The following is a 19,445-nucleotide window of genomic DNA, read 5'->3' as shown; positions in this document are numbered from 1 at the left end:
TACAGAAGGACCATCCGAAGTGCGGAAGTGTTTTCTGCAACGTCCGCAGTAAGAACCTCTGCTGACATGAGTTTTGTAGGAGGCACGCAGCATGCGCTGTCTCCAAGGGTGATCTCCAGTATTTGGACCCTCAGGTATGTACTGTGTGCACTAACCTGATTACTGAGGCCTTTGATTCCCCTAGGACGGCGGAATCAAGGGATATAGCAAGGGAGAAGCTTCGTACCTGGGTAAGGGGCTTCCAGAAGAACACCTCTGGACCTTATCTTCCAAGTGAGAAGATGAGGGCTTACCTTTTCCCTAGGGCATCAGCTGATGCAGTGATTCCCCAGCCTCAAGAGGAGATCCCCCAAGTTCAGATCCAGGTGGATGCTGAAGTCGCGGTCGCCTTGCAAGACATCCAGTTGGACGACAGGATGTCTGACGTGTCCGAGCGTCTGGAGGAAGACCTCCTGGCAGGAGCCCAGGATGAAGTTCAAGCCCCAGACATTGTAGAGGAAGAGATCGACGAGGTGTCGGCTACTGCGGTTCAGATTCTTGAGCCTATTCCCTCAACATCGTCCGCTCTCCCAGTAGAGCTGGGACAGGCCCTCTCCTCCATTGTTGGAATGATCCAACAAATGCAGAAGGAGAATCAGGAGAAGGCGGCTGCAATGGAACTGCAGATGCAGAGGCTTGCAGCATCACATGGGCCCTAGAAAAGGCTCAATGTGAAAGACCTTCCCTTGTACTCAGATGCTAACCCGTGGAGGTATGCTGAGCACATGCCGATGACGACTGGAAAGATCGTCATCTCGGATAAGTTGGGTTCAGTTCCCCTAGAGGAGGTGGAATTCTGGCCCAGCAAGGGGTCATATCCGAACTGTTATGTCTGGTTGAGGAAGGAACCAGCTTCAAAGGAGGAGACAGAGCTGAAGGAGGTCATAGTGATGGACCATGCTAAGGCTCAAGCTTTGCTTTCATCCTCGATGAAAGAGAGGGGCTTCACGAACTCAAAGGTAGCTGCATTGAGTAAGAAGCTCCCTTCCTTTGTGTCCTCTCCTGCTAGAGCCTTCCCCTTTTTACAGAAAGGGTTTGCGGCTGTACTAAAAGCAGTCGAGGCCGGCAAGCCTTGCCCCTCCCTGGAGGAGTGTAAACCCTTGTCGCTGGCCCTGCCTATGGACCACAAAGACTGGAAGGACGTCCATCTTACCTTCTCAGTCGGGAAGTTGGAGGCTGATATTGCCGGACGTCAGTTCGGCGAGGACCTCCCTAAGCTGTCTGACTTTCTTTTGCGGAGAGAGCTCGAGACAAAAGAAAGACTGGCTGCCTCAATGTCTCTTCAGACTACTCTTGAGACGATGGCAAGTGACCCCAAGGTCCATGAAATGTTCATGGTAGTGGCCAAGACTCATCTGGCCACAGTGACGAAGGATCTTTATAGCTTCGTCAGGGCGAGGAGAGCTTGTAGGGAGTTCGTGTTCACCTTGGCTACGGTGAGGCACGAGCCAAGGAGGCTAATCTCCTCCAACATTTGGGGCAAAGACCTTTTCCCTGGCGAACTGGTCAAAGAAGTTGTTGATAAGGCCGCCACGGAAAATAGAAACCTTTTCCAGAAGTGGGGCCTGGCTATCAAAAGAAAGTCTTCCCCGGATGAGGGTCCTCAACCAAAGAGGAAGACTAAGAGGTCTAGGCTACCATCTCGGCCAGCCAAGCCACTTAGACAGCAACAGCAACTCCAATTGCCATTGCCTTCAGTGCCCCAGATGGTGGCACAAACCCCGACCACATTCCAGTGGGTACCCCAGGCCGTGTCGACACAGTCCACGGCATTCAACCCAACGTTCGAAGGGCAGTCAACTTCCTTTCGAGCAAAGCCTAGAGGAGCAGCCAGAGGCTCGTCTAGGCACCCCTGAAGGGGAAGGGGATCCAGGGGTGGTCGCGGTCAGGGAGGCAAGACCTCAGGACGGCAGTCCAAGTGAGATGATGCCGGTAGGAGGGAGACTTCAGAATTTTCGGGATCGGTGGACCTTCGATCCCTGGGCCCACAGCCTACTCAAGAACGGACTGGGCTGGAGCTGGTACAGCACTCCACCCCCGTGCCCTCGGTTTTTCCAACACTCCACCCCCGTTCTGGAGGAGTACATCCAAGAACTGCTGGAGAAAAAAGTGATCCGAAGGGTGAAGTCCATCAAATTCCAAGGGAGGCTGTTTTGTGTTCCCAAGAAAGACTCGGAAAAGCTCAGAGTCATTCTGGACTTGTCGCCACTCAACAAGTTCATAGTGAACTGCAAGTTCAAGATGCTAACACTGCAACACATAAGGACCTTATTGCCCAAGAGGGCATGTACCGTCTCCATAGACTTGTCAGACGCCTATTGGCACGTTCCAATCAACCGTCGACTCTCCCCCTACCTAGGGTTCAAGCTACAACGAAGACTATACACCTTCAGAGCCATGCCATTCGGGCTAAATATAGCCCCAAGGATCTTCACGAAGCTTGCGAGCGTAGCTCTCAAACAATTACGCCTAAAGGGAATTCAGGTAGTAGCCTACCTGGACGACTGGCTGGTGTGGGCAGCATCCAAGACAGAATGCTTGCAAGCTTCCAGTCAAGTGATCCAGTTCCTAGAGTATCTAGGCTTCAAGATCAACAGAAAAAAAGTCTCCACTTTCTCCATCTCAAAAGTTCCAGTGGCTGGGAATCCACTGAGACCTAATGTCACACCGTTTCTCCATCCCGGCGAAGAAAAGGAAGGAGATAGCGGGTTCTGTCAAGAGACTTCTAGTTTCCGAAAGGATATCAAGACGCGAACAGGAGAGAGTACTGGGTTCTCTCCAGTTTGCTTCGGTGACAGACCCGGTGCTAAGAGCACAGCTAAAGGATGCAACCGGAGTTTGGAGAAGTTATGCATCAAACGCGCGAAGAGATCTGAGAAGACCAGTTCCGCTTCGGCTACGTACTCTTCTCAGGCCTTGGTCCCAAGCCAGACATTTAAAGAAGTCGGTTCTTCTTCAGCCACCTCCCCCGTCGGTGACAATTCACTCAGACGCCTCGAAGGAGGGATGGGGAGGTCACTCTCATCGGAAAGAAGTCCAGGGGACTTGGTCCAAGCTATTCAAGACCTTTCACATAAACTTTCTAGAAGCTATGGCAGTGCTCCTTACCTTAAAGAAAGTCTCCCCGCGTCACTCGATCCACATAAGGTTGGTGATGGACAGCGAGGTAGTTGTGAGATGCTTGAATCGACAAGGATCAAGGTCACCACCTCTCAACCAGGTGATGTTGGCCATCTTCCGATTGGCGGAAAAGAAGAAGTGGTACCTGTCGGCAGTTCACCTTCAAGGAGTCCGCAATGTGACAGCGGACGCTCTATCCAGGTTCACACCGATAGAGTTGGAATGGTCCTTAGACGCAGGATCATTCTCCTTCATTCTGAGTCAAGTCCCAGAACTGCAGATAGACCTCTTTGCGACAAAAGACAACAAGAAGTTGCCCCTGTACGTGCCCCGTACGAGGACCCCTTAGCGGAAGCAGTGGACGCGATGTCCCTCGACTGGAACAGATGGTCCAGGATTCATCTGTTCCCTCCTCACAACCTTCTGTTGAGGGTCCTCAACAAACTGAGATCCTTCAAGGGGGGTAGCGGCAATAGTGGCCCACAAGTGACCGAACAGCGTGTGGTTCCCCCTGGCATTGGAACTACGGTTGAAGTTTCTACCGCTACCAGATCCAGTTCTGACCCAGCGAGTCCAGAAGTCGACTGTCTGCGCTTCATTACAGAAAACCCGGACCCTGCAGCTCATGATTTTCTCTCCCTAGCGGTGAGAAAGCGTTTCGGGATTTCGAAAGCCAGCATAGACTTCCTAGAGGAATATAAGTGCAAATCTACTAGAAGGCAATATGAGTCATCTTGGAGAAAATGGGTGGCCTTTTTCAAGGCGAAGAATCCGCAGGAGATCTCGACAGACTTCTGCTTATCTTTCTTCATCCACCTCCATGGTCAAGGGTTGGCAGCTAACACGATTTCGGCGTGTAAGTCTGCTTTGACAAGACCCGTTCTATATGCCTTCCAGGTCGACCTCGCTAACGAGATCTTTAATAAAGTTCCGAAAGCCTGCGCTAGGCTCAGACCTTCAGCACCTCCAAAGCCCATTTCATGGTCTTTAGACAAAGTTCTTCATTTCGCTTCTCTGTTGAGCAATGAGGAGTGTGCGTTAAAGGATTTGACCCAAAAAGTTATTTTCCTATTTGCACTCGCGTCCGGGGCCAGGGTTAGTGAGATTGTAGCCCTCTCGAGAGAGGGAGGTCGTGTTCAGTTCCTGGATGGGGGAGAACTGAACCTGTTTCCGGATCCTACGTTTCTCGCCAAGAATGAGTTACCCACCAACAGGTGGGGTCCCTGGAGAATCTGCCCTCTGAAAGAAGATGCATCTCTATGTCCAGTAGAATGCCTAAAGGTCTATCTTCGTAGAACTTCAGACTTCAAGGGGGGTCAACTATTCAGGGGAGAAACATCAGGCTCAAATTTATCTCTGAATCAACTCAAAGCGAAAATCACATATTTTATTCGCAGAGCGGATCCTGACAGTACACCCGCAGGTCACGATCCGAGGAAAGTTACCTCATCCTTAAATTTCTTTAATTGTATGGATTTTGAACATATCCGTTCATACACTGGCTGGAAGTCTTCCAGAGTGTTCTTTCGCCACTATGCGAAGCAAGTAGAGGAACTAAAGAGATCTGTGGTAGCAGTGGGTCGCGGCGTTAACCCTACTGTTTAACTCTGCGAGGAACAGTGGTTTTAATTGGGACGATTAATTCCAGGGTGAGTGTGTAGTTACATACTGTACTACAAACTAAGTGAGGGCACTGAGTTGCCCACGTAGACTGTTCCATTTCCAAAGGTGAACCTAGCATAAGTGCAGACATGTGTGCCGAGCGTTTCTAACGCTAATGTGATTGATTTGTAATACAGACTTTTATGACTTTGATACCTCGGTATCTTAAAAGTGGCAATAATGTTTTTTCTTTCAGAAAAACAAGTTCTGTTTACTATCATACTTATGCTTAAAGTTTTGGTTATCCTCTTCTTATATATATATATATATATATATATATATATATATATATATATATATATATATATATATATATATATATATATATATATATATATATATATATATATATATATATATATATATATATATATATAATTGTTGTTAACCTGTCTATTTATTGTCTATCAATAAACTTGTTCTTGAGAACCTTGCGTCTCCTTCTTCTGTGTCAATTTATTGGTATAATTGAGCATTCATTCTATGTACTTTATCTGGAACAATTCTAATAGATTGTTCCTTTATGCAAGCTATGTTGCATTGGTTTATGCTTTCCCTTAACAGGAGGACTCCATCCCATAAGGGGACGGTGGCGGATTTACAAGTTTCCTCCTATGCGGATATAAACCTTTGTCCAATACAAGTATTGTGCGGAGAACTGGTCGATATTTCATATTGACGCAGTGGTTCTTTACAAACTATGCTTTACTTAATATAGGGTGAGACCACTATATTGGCTTGCCTGGTATTCATACATAGGTATATGTACTCTTCGAGACTTTTCCAGAGTCTAGTAGGACTCTTCCCTGTAGGGGGCAGGAAGCTCTAACATGGTTTATGGTTAGTTGAAAAGATGTATAACGGTAACATCTTAGATCTCTAGGTCTAATCGACCGGGAAAAATTACCTCCGGGGAGTACGGCACGTTCTGAGAATCCACAGATACAGTAATGCTCTGGTATACTTCCATCAGGACGACATAGCTTGAGCCCAAAAAACGGATTTTGAGCGAAGCGAAAAATCTATTTTTGGGTGAGATGGCCATGTCGTCCTGATGGACCCGCCCTTCCCTTTCTATGACCCCTCCCTACATACAGTATCTGTAGCACCTCGTGTATCGCTACAAGGAATACAGATGGCGCCAGGATTGGCGCCAGGCACGCTTACGAAACGGGAGAAGAGGGAGCCTTGGGAGCGGCTCCCCCTTTTCTTTCTCGTTTTCGTTTTCTTGCCAATTGACCCCTTCGATGTGTTATCTCTGTTTGGGGTGCAGATTGCCATGTGGCGTGTCAAGAATACGTCCTCTGATATGTCGCGATATCCCTTTCATTAGGGATATTCGCTCCAGGAGTTAGAATTCTGGGTACCTTAAGGTAAATTCTCTGGGAATGTCGCCGTAGTTGTAATATACCCTAGGAAGCTACCCTATAGGAACTTCCATCAGGACGACATGGCCATCTCACCCAAAAATAGATTTTTTGCTTCGCTCAAAATCCGTTATGTATACCATACATATACATATACATGAGTTTATACATGCATATACATATACAGTACATTAATGCATGCCTTTATACATGTGTGCGTACATAAGGTTTGTTCCTGTTTTTGAGTTTGTAGACATATGTGTTCGCTCAAGTATGTGCGTGTTTGTAAGAGGACACTTCCTTTTAAAGCTACAATGGTTTAAAGGCCGCTGATGAATAAAAGAAGCAAGAAACTGGACGATGTCTTAGGGACAATTTTCTAGAGAATTACCACATATACATATGATCAGCCCCTCTATATCAAGCTAGGATTAGGGAGGGCCAGGCAATGGCTACTGATGTCTCGGCAGATAGACCTATAGGCTCTCCCAAACCACACATTCCTATAGTCAATTTCTTTTAATAAGGCGCATTTGCACCGACTCGCAGTGGTTCCCTTTTAGCTCGGAAAAGTTTCCTGATCGCTGATTGGTTAGAATTATCTTGTCCAACCAATCAGTGATCAGGAAACTTTTCCGAGCAAAAAGGGCACCGCTGCGAGTCGGTGCAAATCTGTCTCGCTAAAAAAAATTTACTATAGCTTACAAGGGTAGTGAAGTTAGAAATACTACTAGAAGCTATCGATCTTGTGAGGGTCTAAAACCCTCGTCCAACAGATTGCTAGGCAGGGACGTTACCAATAGGCTACCACAAGCGTTTGAGTGAGCGTGTGTGTATTAAGTGAGTGAAATGAAAGACATAACTGTATGTTCAAATAAGGTGTCATAAATACATTTCATTCCATACAGTAGTTTCTCTTTCTACTTTAGTAGGAGATAAAGACGAAATAAAGATACCTTCGCATAAACATTATGTAATCTATAAAATGTCACTATTTATGCTTTACTATACCTAATGAAAAGTAAAATATCACCATCACTAAACCCTTGCCCTCGAAAAAGCAAAAATATACTTATTCATGTAGAATTCCAAAATTATTATTATTATTATTATTATTATTATTATTATTATTATTATTATTATTATTATTAATTTCTAAGCTACAACCATAGTTGGAAAAGCAGGATGTTACAAACCCAAGGGATCCAACAGGGAAAATAGCCCAGTGAGGAAAAGAAATGAGGATATAAATAACAAGAGAAGTTTAAGAACAATAACAGCATTGAAATAAATCTTACATATATAAATTATAAAAAATTCAAAATAACAAGAGGAAGAGAAATAAGATAGAATAGTGTGCCCAAGTGTACCCACAAGCAAGAGAACTCTACCATAAGGCAGTGGAAGACCATGGTACAGTGACTATGGCACTACCCAAGACTAGAGAACAAAGAACTGATTTTGGAGTGTCCTTCTCTTAGAAGAGCTACCTACCATAGCTAAGGAGTCTCTTACTCTTCTTGCTGGATGGTACATTTATATGCTAATTCCAAACACCAAAGTTTTACTATTGCCATCCAGAGGGACTTGACTTTGTCCAATAAAAAAGTAGCTCGCAATGTTGTTTACATTGCAAAGAAAGACTAATGCTATAATGGAATTACTTTACTTTCCCCTTGTGTTGTTAAAGTTTTTGTAATTTATATAGGAAATATATATTTCACGGTTGTTACTATTCTTAGAATATTTTATTTTTCATTGTTTCATTTCCTCACTGGGCTACTTTCCTTGGGTGGACCCTGGGCTTATAGCATCCTGCTTTTCCAACTAGGGTTGTAGCTTAGCATTAAATAATAATAATAATAATAATAATAATAATAATAATAATAATAATAATATGGTTAAGAATTAAACATATTATGGATAGTAGATAAGGAAATTAAGTGACGGGTATGTTTACTGAAGATAAGTGAAGTATTTATTATGACATATTTTCACGTATCTTATGTAGCTTTCTGGATACATATCGAATATTACTATGGATAGAAGCTCATTATTCCATGGGTACTTTGATTAGGTTTAGCTTATGAATTGGGAAAAAGATTAATGGAAATAGTAAAATAAGCATAAGAAAAATGTACACCGATAATGTTTTTCTTCTTATATAAAAAAAATCTGATATTTTCTTCACTGTAAGGAAAGCAGAAAAATTATTCTTGGAGATTTCATACATACATACATACTTACATACATACTTACACACACACACACACACACACACACACACACACACATATATATATATATATATATATATATATATATATATATATATATATATATATATATATATATATATATATATATATACATATATATATATATATATATATATATATATATATATATATATATATATATATATATATATATATATATATATATATATATATATATATTTATATATACATACATATATACATGTATATATATATATATATATATATATATATATATATATATATATATATATATATATATATATATATATATATATATATATATATATATATATATATATATATATATATATACAAAAAGTAAAATAAATTCATACTTACATAATTCATAAGAGCGAAAATGACTGAATTGTTTGTCCATGTTTCCACATCCTAACATCAAATAATTCAACATTTAACATCTTATGTTTGCCATTAACCTTTGTTCTCTTACCCTCCTCCGACCTGAATATCGTTTTATTCCCATTAACTGAACATGGGATTTCTTATTACGCAAAGTCCTAAGTGATGAAATAATTCCTCCAGTTGAAACCTGACTAATTAGGTTTATTCCTGAACACAAGTTATATAAGAGTATTTAAGCCCAATGATTCGATACCCAACTTTGAGCATTTTCTTAAAGCACAGGCGAACAATTCTAATAGTTTGGAGCTTTTCATATTTCACTAGCATTGTCTTTAAGTAACATTTAAGCATAACTATCTATGTATTTATGTATCTACATTTTTCTTATATACACAAACATATATACACATTGGCTGAGCATGCTACAGAAATGAGACGTTGGAAGTGAGTACTGGGGATTTTTTTTTTTTTTTACGGCACATCTCCTTTGCAAAATTCTCAAATCAAATTTAGAATGGTGTCATTAAGGTAAAAAAGTTAAAATAAACTGTATATAATGTTTTGTTGCTTGAGGATGAGGAAAGTCCCAGAGAAGTTTGCTAGAATGGTAGAGATGACGTACAAAAGAACAAGGTGTGAAGTAATAAGAGCTATTGAGGAAACAGGAACCTTTAAAGTTGATGTTGGATTACATCAGGTGTGCGTATTAAATCCATTTCTATTTGTGATGGTCATGGATATTTTAAGTAAAAAGATTAAAAATTAAATGTATTGGGAGTTTTCATGGGCAGATAGTTTGATGAATATCGCTGAAAAAGAAAAACAATTGCAGAGAAAGTTTGTGGAAAGGCAGAAGACTTTGGAGAAGGATGGATTGATGGTAAATGTGGATAAGACTGGAGCTATAATGGGCAGTAGGGAAGGTGAGGACAGGATAGCTATGCATGAAAATAGAGGCTCGGTTATAAAACAGGGGGAATAATTCAGATACTTGGGAACTGCTATAAGTCAGGAGGGAGTATGTGACCCTGTAGTTAAGAATAGGATAAAAGCAGCTTGAGAGAGAGAGAGAGAGAGAGAGAGAGAGAGAGAGAGAGAGAGAGAGAGAGAGAGAGAGAGAGAGAGAGAGAGGGAGAGAGAGAGAGAGAGAGGGAGAGAGAGAGGGAGAGAGGGAGAGAGAGAGAGAGAGAGCCGTTCTAATTATTGTCTCTCTCACATATATATATATATATATATATATATATATATATATATATATATATATATATATATATATATATAATATATATATATATGTATATAATCTATAAATATATATATATATATATATATATATATATATATATATATATATATATATATATATATATATATATATATAAATAAATAAATAAATATAATATATATATATATATATATATATATATATATATATATATATATATATATATATATATATATATATATATATATATATATATATTTATGGGTATGTGTGTGGGTACATGCAAATATAAATAAGAAACTTTGATTATCATTAATCAGTCAAAAAGGTACAAATAAGTCACATGATAATCATGAAGCATACCAGAGAGGTTTATAATCTATTTTCCATCCACAGTCGTAATACTTCACCTTTTATTTATAGGGAGAAGTGAAAAGGTTAATCATTCTACTGTCCTCTAAATTTCCTCAGAGGAATCCCAAAGGTGACTTCATTAATGAGTCATAATGAAACGGTTCTGGAATTCCTTAGTGATACCCTCAGCCTTAACAACAACCCCCCCCCCCCTCCTCCAACACCCTACCAAAAGCCCTGTACTCCACTCCATGCCAACCCAACTCCTACAACACTGTCTGCAACTGACGTCTGAATAATGAGACCTGCTTTCCTAATGCTCCTATACCCCTCCTCAGTAATGTCCTTTGGGTTTTTACTTTTCCGCTAAGGCTGTCCACCTTCTGACATGATGTGTTCGAAGACATTAGCGTAATTGAGTTTTCTTGGCGGTCGTTTTTCGTTCAGCTGGTGTTTTCGTATTCAAAATTTCGAGATTGGAGGATGATAGCCCTTTTTTTCATATTGTTTGTGAAACTATGGAATTGAAATAATAATAATAATAATAATAATAATAATAATAATAATAATAATAATAATAATAATAATAATAATAATAAAAATAATAATAATTATTATTATTATTATTATTATTATTATTATTATTATTATTATTATTATTATTATTATTATTATTATTATTTCGGATATTGACGCTCTTTTAAGCAGGTTTTGTTGAAGATTACTGCTCCCTCAATGATATCTATCTTGTAATTGAACTGTCAAACACAAAGTACAAATGGGTTAGGCTGTGATGCATTTCGAGAGGGTGCCTCGTGTTTCCTCTCATCTTCAGGCAGGAAGTGGATTGAAGCAGGCAGGGCTGACTCTATTTATGTGCCACGGTAGGATTGTCAAATTAAACACTGCTCGCTGACTGGTCCATGAGAGCAGATGCCATAGCAGGCCTGGGACGGAACTGCTCTGTTATTGACTGAGGTGCTCAACAGGAGTGGATCCGTCGCAGACAGATTGCTACTATGCTCACAGTCATTGGAGTTAGGCGGGGTCTGAGTAGGTCCAGCTTAGGTCTAGTGCTGTACACTAATTGGTCAACGTGCTACCTGAGCGTGGCTCGACGTCAGGCAAGCTGTTCTGCCGCTCAGGTCCCAGGTCCAGTGAGTCCCTATGGGTCTTGCTGACTAGCTGAAGCACTCGCCAGGAGAGTCTCTCTTACAGATAAGCTGCCAGGATGCTGGTCATCATCGTCAATGCCAATGTTAGCGAGACGTTGGGTGGTGCTCCAATGGCAAGGGGGAAGAAGTACATCTCTTGGGACGTTTTAAAGTTTGTCTTTTCCTGCTGGATGACCAGGGCCTCCAAGATCCTGAGCCTTTTGCTGTTCGGGGCACTGCCAATGATCATGGTGTTCATAGCGATATCCTTCCAGTTGATGTTCTTGTTATGAATCAAGGAGTTGGGGTATCTTAATACCTCCCTGTTAAACGTGGCAGGACAAACTTTTCGAAAGTTTTATTGTAGTCATTCCAATGAAATGCCTAGTCCGTGGATGCCCTGGCTGTTATATAGGAATGACTACAATAAGACTTTTAAAACGTTTATCCGGCCACATACAGCAGCGAGTTATTAAGATGCACCAACTACTGGACTCACTGGGCCTCGGATCTGAGTGGCAGAACAGCTTGCCTGGTGCCGATTCCCACTCAGACAGTTCATTAGCCAATCACCATGCAGCACAAGGAGCCCTGCTTGGACATACTCAGACCCCGCCTAACTCCGATAACTTTAAGTGTAGTAGGAACCTGACTCTGACGGATACCTTCCCAGTGAACGCCTCGGCCAATAGGAAAGCACAGCTTCTGCTTAAGGGTACTAATCTGCGACCAGCGCCTGACCTGAAAATCATACCTATACATGTAAACAGAGCAAGCCCAGCCTGCTTCAATATAATTCTTGCCTGAAGATTAGAGGAGACACCCGGTATCCTCACGAACTACGTTGCAGCAGAACTCATTTATACTATGTTTAATGGTTTATTCTTTGTAAATTTTCAGTTAGATTATGAATATTTTTTATCCATTTTACTCTCCCACCTACCGATGACCAACATAGCACAGTTACTGGCTGTATGCAGTACTGATGAAAGAAGAAAAATCAGAGGGATTGAAAAGCTCAATTATCAGATATATGCTACGAAGCAGCAAACTAAATCTATGATTATTATTATTATTATTATTATTATTATTATTATTATTATTATTATTATTATTATTATTATTGATATTGATAATATTATATATATTATATATATATATATATATACATATATATATATATATATATATATATATATATATATATATATATATATATATATATATATATATATATATATATATATATATATATATATATATATATATATATATATATATATATATATACATTTATCTGCAGATGTTCATATATAATCCCCTCTCTTCATATACTATCAGTTTCAGAAACTCTCAGTGACAAGATGTGACCTGACATTTTTTTCTAAATTCCCTTGTATATCCAAAATCCATAATTCATGTTACGAGGACGCCTAGGAATATAAACACGTCTTCTCCGTTTGTCGTTTTGAATATGAAATGTTCACATTATGCAGCTGACATAGAGTGCACTCGTGTACTTCAGTACTTTTTCGAAAGACATCTTCATAGAGCACAATTTTTTTTCTGGTTTCAAAATCTCATTTACATATTTTAGGTGAAGCTTGAAGTTTAACCTTGTTACACTATTGGGTTCATGTTTGAAAAAGGTTGTGTGTTAACGGCTATCGTAGCACCTACACTTTATGCACACACACACAAACAGACACTCACACACACACACATATATATATATATATATATATATATATATATATATATATATATATATATATATATATATATATAAACACACACATGTATATATATATATATATATATATATATATATATATATATATATATATATATATATATATATATATATATATATATACATATATATATATATATATATATATATATATATATATATATATATATATATATATATATATATATATATATATATATATATATATATATATATATATATATATATATATATATATATATATATATATATATATATATAAACATATGGGTGTGAATGTGTATAGTTATAGTTATTCTGATTTGATTGTATCCATTTCAATTATACTTACTTCTAAATCATTCTTAAAGTACGTAAATAGGTTTAGTGTTGCTGACATAAGATAAAGCCTTGAGAACCCTTAGGGTTATTGTGGCCAATGTGGTAACGTTCCTGACTGGTGAACCCCAGAAAGGGGTTCAGGTCCCGCTCAATCTCGTTGGCTGTTTTGGTCGCCAAAACCCCACCATACTTGTAAGCTAATGATTGGGGGTTTGGGGGACCTATAGGTCCATTTGCTGTGACATCAGCAGTCATTATCTGGCCCTCCTTGGTGTAAGGTTTGGTTGAGAGGGGGCTTGGGTGTTGATCATATGTATATATGGTCAGTCTCTAGGGCATAGACCTGTTTGATAGGGCAATGCCACTGTCCCTTGCCTCTGCCATTCATGAGTGGCCTCTAAACCTTTTATATGAAAAGAGCTGGTTATGACACGCAATGGAAGCACAGGAGATCTCAAAGATAATTGGGACATATTAGTGTTATTTCATTGAAAATATTATTCTGCTTTTACATCTGGGTTGTGGTAGCTTATTAGAAACGTCCTTGTCTAGCAATCACTTGGACAGGTGTTTGAGACCCCTCAAGCTAGATAGTTTCTGATAGTTTCTACAACTTAATCATCCTTCTGAGTTAGGAATAGGGGTTTTTGGGGAGCCAATAGGTCTACTTGCTGAACCATCAGCAGCCATTTCCTGGCCTTCCCTGGTCATAGCTTCATGGAGCCACCTTTAAAACTTTAATATATTAAATGGCAATTCATATCAAATAACTACAATGCATCATCAGTTCTGTATATCACTAATATTGATAATAATTCTCATGAAATCTTGCACAATATAATGGTAATAAGACACCAATTGGGAGCAATCGATAGAACTAACAAACTATTACACTATAAAACATTACTTGTTTAAAGAAATTTTACGTAATTATTAGAACAGAGAGCACTCTGCATTCTTACGTGCACCATAAAATTCTAAAATTCATGGTACTCCCAATTAACCATAAAAGTTTAAAGGCTCTTCATAAATGGCAGAGGTAGGGAATAGTGACACTGCCCTATCAAGCAGGAAACTGCCCTAGAGACTGATCTTATATACATATGATCAGGGCCTAACTCCCCTCTCCACCCAAGCCAGGCCCAAGGAGATACAGGCAATGGCTGCTGATGACTCAGCAGATAGACCTATAGGCTCCTTAGCTCACAAGGATCGTGAGGTTGAAGCGACCAAAGACACCAACAAGTTTGGGCGAGACTCGAACCCCAGTCTGGCGTTCACTATTCAAGGACGTTACCACATCGGCCACCACAACCAAAATGTAAATGTAGTGGGAATATCTTCAACAAAAAGAAGAACAGAAGTTATAAATGTTTTGTAGTTTGAAAGAACAAAAATATTTCATGTGTTTTTAACATGTTAAAAGGGAAACCAAATTATGTTTCCTACACACTACATTAAACCCTGCATCAGAGAAATATGATGATTGTATTATCTTTCTATTAAAATCCTTCATAACTATAATTTATTTTCATTTCGGCATTAAAGTTGGTACTTTGATTTTTAGAAATGCAAATCATTATTATAAAGGAAGTCTAATAGTTTTTGGATATAATCTACTTGCTTATATAAAGACTAAAAGAGGATAAATAGATATAGGATATGATTAGCATATTCCCATCCATAATTAAAAACCTAACATTCACTTATAAGAGAACAAACATTTCAGATTTTAAAACGAAACACTATTCTAATATGTAACCAAAAATATTCGAGAAATGTAATTTTGAGTAGTTAAAAACGATGAAAACTTAATTTGGTAATTATAATGTCTATATAACTAACAAAGCTCTGAACGTAATAAGGAGAAATTATATTCTAACTGAAGGATTAAATAAAGCAATTGTCACAAGTGACACAGTCGGAACGGGATGAAGGTCCTGCTAACTACTCCATACTTTACGCCAAAATGAGCTTTTTAGTTTGAAGGGAGATGCGAGACGTGCAAAAATATTCCTCCGCGGAACTTCACGTAAACTGTGGTAACTGGTGGAAAAATAGCAGGGATAAGTGAAGTAATAAGTGTCAGCATTGGCTAGATTTGTAAAAACCGCCATGATTGGTTTTCAAACAGTGTGACGTCAAGAAAACACCTGTTATTGGTTAGAATAGCATTGAGAACTAGTTTGCCATACGCAGTAAGGCGGTGAAACAGCTCATTTTAGACAAGACATCACACAGTAAACAAAAACACTTAGAAAAAATCCAGGTGAAACATAACTATACACACGAATATCTTCGTTAAATAGAAGCTGCTCATATATTGACTATTATATAAGCGTTCTATATGATATAATAGTGAATTGTAGGTGTTTAAATTCTTCAAGACCTTCCGCGGAGCTCTCCTACACATTTACCAAATAGAGTTTTCATATATCCATTCTCGTATACCTGGCTGGAAGTAGCCACGTCCTTCAAATCGTTTTATCAATAAATGCTAAAATTTACTCTTAATATACCTTTAAACCAAAAATTAAAAACTTACCATTCCATTAACCTTATATTAGTAATAGTTTAGAGACTAGACAATGAACGAGGAAGTAGTAAATACCAAAATTTATTCTTAAATACAATTGGATCTTTTTATAATTAGGATGAAGAGAGTTTCAAATAACCATCTATTGCATATAAATTTAACAGGTTTCAATTTATAACTTATCATTCCAATTAACAGTTTAGTAAATCAAAGTTTATAAAAAAATACAAAAAGCTAACATTTGGATCTTGTCAGGATTGCCAAAATAATTTTGGCAATAATTTAGTCAGTATGTTTCCTCAATATCGATAGCGTTAATTGTCACATTGCCAAAGAAATCCGGAAATTTGTAAATCGGAGCTATTTTTAGCTATAACTTAACAGTAACCACCTTTAACCAATTTACCTGGATTTCTAACTTGGTTTGCCAAATCATCCAATACAAAGCCAGGTTTTCAAAGTGTCTAATGGGTATCTTTATCCAAATATCATCTGTGCAGGATTCCCAGTAACATCTTAGAAGTATTAATAAACGATCTTCACGTGTCTTTCAGTAACATCCTCCAACCAAACCATTGTAGGTAGAAGTTAGAATTATTTAGTCCTAGATAATTTCATCCTGTAGTCGCACCATCCAATCTGAAAAGTGTCAATCGTTAGAAAATTTTCTTTGGAAAGATTCGTAACCCTACATAAATGACAGATATCTTAAGCCTGCAATATTGAAGTAATAACAGCATTGTATTATAAATATAAAGTAAATTTAGTAAAAAAAAAATTAACATTAGAACTTTATAGGATTATCAAGATACGTTAGAACTTAAAATATGATTATCAAGAAAATTACACCATAGAAGAGTAAAATCTAATAAAATATCCGAAGTCTAAAAAAATTTTAACTTCAAAGTTAGTGGTCAACAGGCTTTAAGTAAACTGCAAAACCTAAATAAAGTACAAAAGTTGAACACTCACCGAAATTAGACGAAAGGGTTTAAAAGCAAGCCTCCCTATAGCGCACGGTAGACCTTCTTGCGGTCTACCGTGTGCTATAGGGAACGTCCTCCCACTATTAGGGGCGCCGCCCCTAATAGGGGAGGACTAGCTTGCTTAGGATTGTATTTGAATAAACTTAAAACTATACTTGCCTTTTGGTTCAGACTGAAAAATACTTCACCACTTTCCAGTTTTAGCAGCAGTCTAGTTTCTGTATATTTAGTGACATCGGACTGCACGCAAGAATGATCCGGAAGATTACAGCTTTAATCATGAAAGATTCCAATCCAGATTATAAGCTTGAAACGTGCAGGTAATCAAGAGATCACAGATTTGCCTTCCCTGAAAGTATAAATAAACCAGGATGTTAACAAAAAATAAAAAAGATTACTAGTAAACAATTAGAATGGAGTTAAATTTCTTATAAACCAGCGTGTTAAAACATTGGTAACTGAAATAAATCTAGAATGTACACAAATAACTTTTAAATATCCACATGCCTAAAATAAACACCAAATGATTTCAAAGTATTAGAAATTTAAAAAGCTGAAAGTAACTTGAAACGAGTCTTTACTTACCAATGAAATTATCGAACCACGAGATCTGTTGTACACCGGTCACCACCAACCACCCAACTATTCGTGGACACCGAAAGGTAACCACAGAAAGCTTCGCTATGCCCAGCCAAGGACTCTAAACAGAGAGAGACAGGACCTATAACAACGTAACTATCACCTGCTCGGTCCATTTCTTAAAAGACAAGTTTACAACGGGCGAGATTATAAAGTAATATTATAGAATCGTCTATTCCTTATTAATGTGTTCGCTTTACTGATAGTTCAATTATATGGATATATTACATATATTTGATTCTTAATAAATGTATATAAATCACCTAATTTCCTCTCATCAGAGGCAGTTTAAAGAAATGACTTACGCAAAAGTTTTGGTCGGAATTTCATTCACAAAATTTTATTGCATTAAGGAAAATAATTAAAATTAATTCACAAATAAAGAAAAACAAAGTCACGTTGATCATACACAAAACAAAATTGGGGGAAATGGTAGTGTGAATCATGTTAGTAATTGCCAAAATAGCCATGGGAGAAAGAAAAAAGTATATATAACATTCACAGAATGTGACAATCATCCCAACCCCTTTAATTAATTTGACATTTAGGGAGGGATGACGTCATCTGAGAAATGTTACAGTTCACAGTCTACAAAGGAGATAATCTGTTGTTGCTATTTGCAGCTGAAAGATTTGCACATTAATTGAAGTCCCTTTTGTATTGCGACTCTTTCTGACCTTGTATTGGTGTCAGTCCCCTCAATGGGTGGACCCTTAAAGGTCGCGCTTCAGGTGTTTGTGCGATATAATTCACCGTCGGTTTGCATTGCCAAATTACGTTTTGCATGGTTTAAAGGTTCAAGACTTAAAGGCCGCTCATGAATGGAAGAGGCAAAGGACAATGTCATTGCCCTATCAAGCAGAATAATGCCCTAGCGACTGACCATATATACTTATGATCAGCACCCAAGCCCACACCCCACCAAAGCTAGGACCAAGAAAGGCCAGGCAATGGATGCTGATGACTCAGCAGATAGACCTATAGGCTCCCCAAACTCCCCATCCTTAGCTAACAAGGATGGTGAAGTTGCAATGACCGAAGAAACTAACGAGTTTGAGCGGCAATCGAACCCCAATCTTGAATTCACGAGTAGAGAGAGAGAGAGAGAGAGAGAGAGAGAGAGGGAGAGAGAGAGAGAGAGAGAGAGAGAGAGAGAGAGAAAGTCAGGCACAACCCCTTTATCAAATAGAGGCGATTTCCATGGACTAAATATTTCTCTATTTGTGATCATTAACATCATTATCTTTTCTAAGTTATTTTCACGAGAGTATTTTCTTCAATTAGATAATTCTCTCAGGAAAAAAACATTTTCATTTATTCGCAGTAATGCATTAATAAATATGCAGTTGTAAAGAATTAATTAAAGCAGTTATATTATTGGAAATTAAGAATGCACACCAAAAAATCGATATACCGTAATTTATGCCATATATTTTCACTTCTGTAAGCAGCACGTAATGCATACATTACAATGCTCGATGTTATTTTGGTGGTGGTGATAGTCATAGGTAAAACTAGTGACTAAAGATTTATATATTTTATTTTTTATTTTTTGAAATTAAATTACTATTGCTATTACTACTATTACTACTACCTCTAGCAATAATAATAATAATAATAATAATAATAATAATAATAATAATA

The 19,445-nt window shown here is 38.1% G+C and overlaps 1 long non-coding RNA gene across 1 annotated transcript; it reads right to left on the bottom strand.

Annotated features, from left to right (window-relative positions):
- Nucleotides 1–16,237: 16,237 nt before the first annotated feature.
- LOC137659567 (uncharacterized) lies at nt 16,238–17,805 on the bottom strand. Its single transcript, XR_011047580.1, has 3 exons — nt 17,748–17,805; nt 17,322–17,511; nt 16,238–16,815 (listed from the first exon to the last, which is right to left on the bottom strand). It is a non-coding gene; the product is annotated as an uncharacterized lncRNA (long non-coding RNA).
- Between the last annotated feature and the right edge of the window lie 1,640 nt (nt 17,806–19,445).

Source organism: Palaemon carinicauda, chromosome 20 (assembly GCF_036898095.1).
Source record: "Palaemon carinicauda isolate YSFRI2023 chromosome 20, ASM3689809v2, whole genome shotgun sequence".
Classification (NCBI taxonomy): Eukaryota; Metazoa; Arthropoda; class Malacostraca; order Decapoda; family Palaemonidae; genus Palaemon; species Palaemon carinicauda.
Note: the sequence above shows the minus strand (reverse complement) of the source record. Positions and strands in the feature narration are given on the sequence as shown.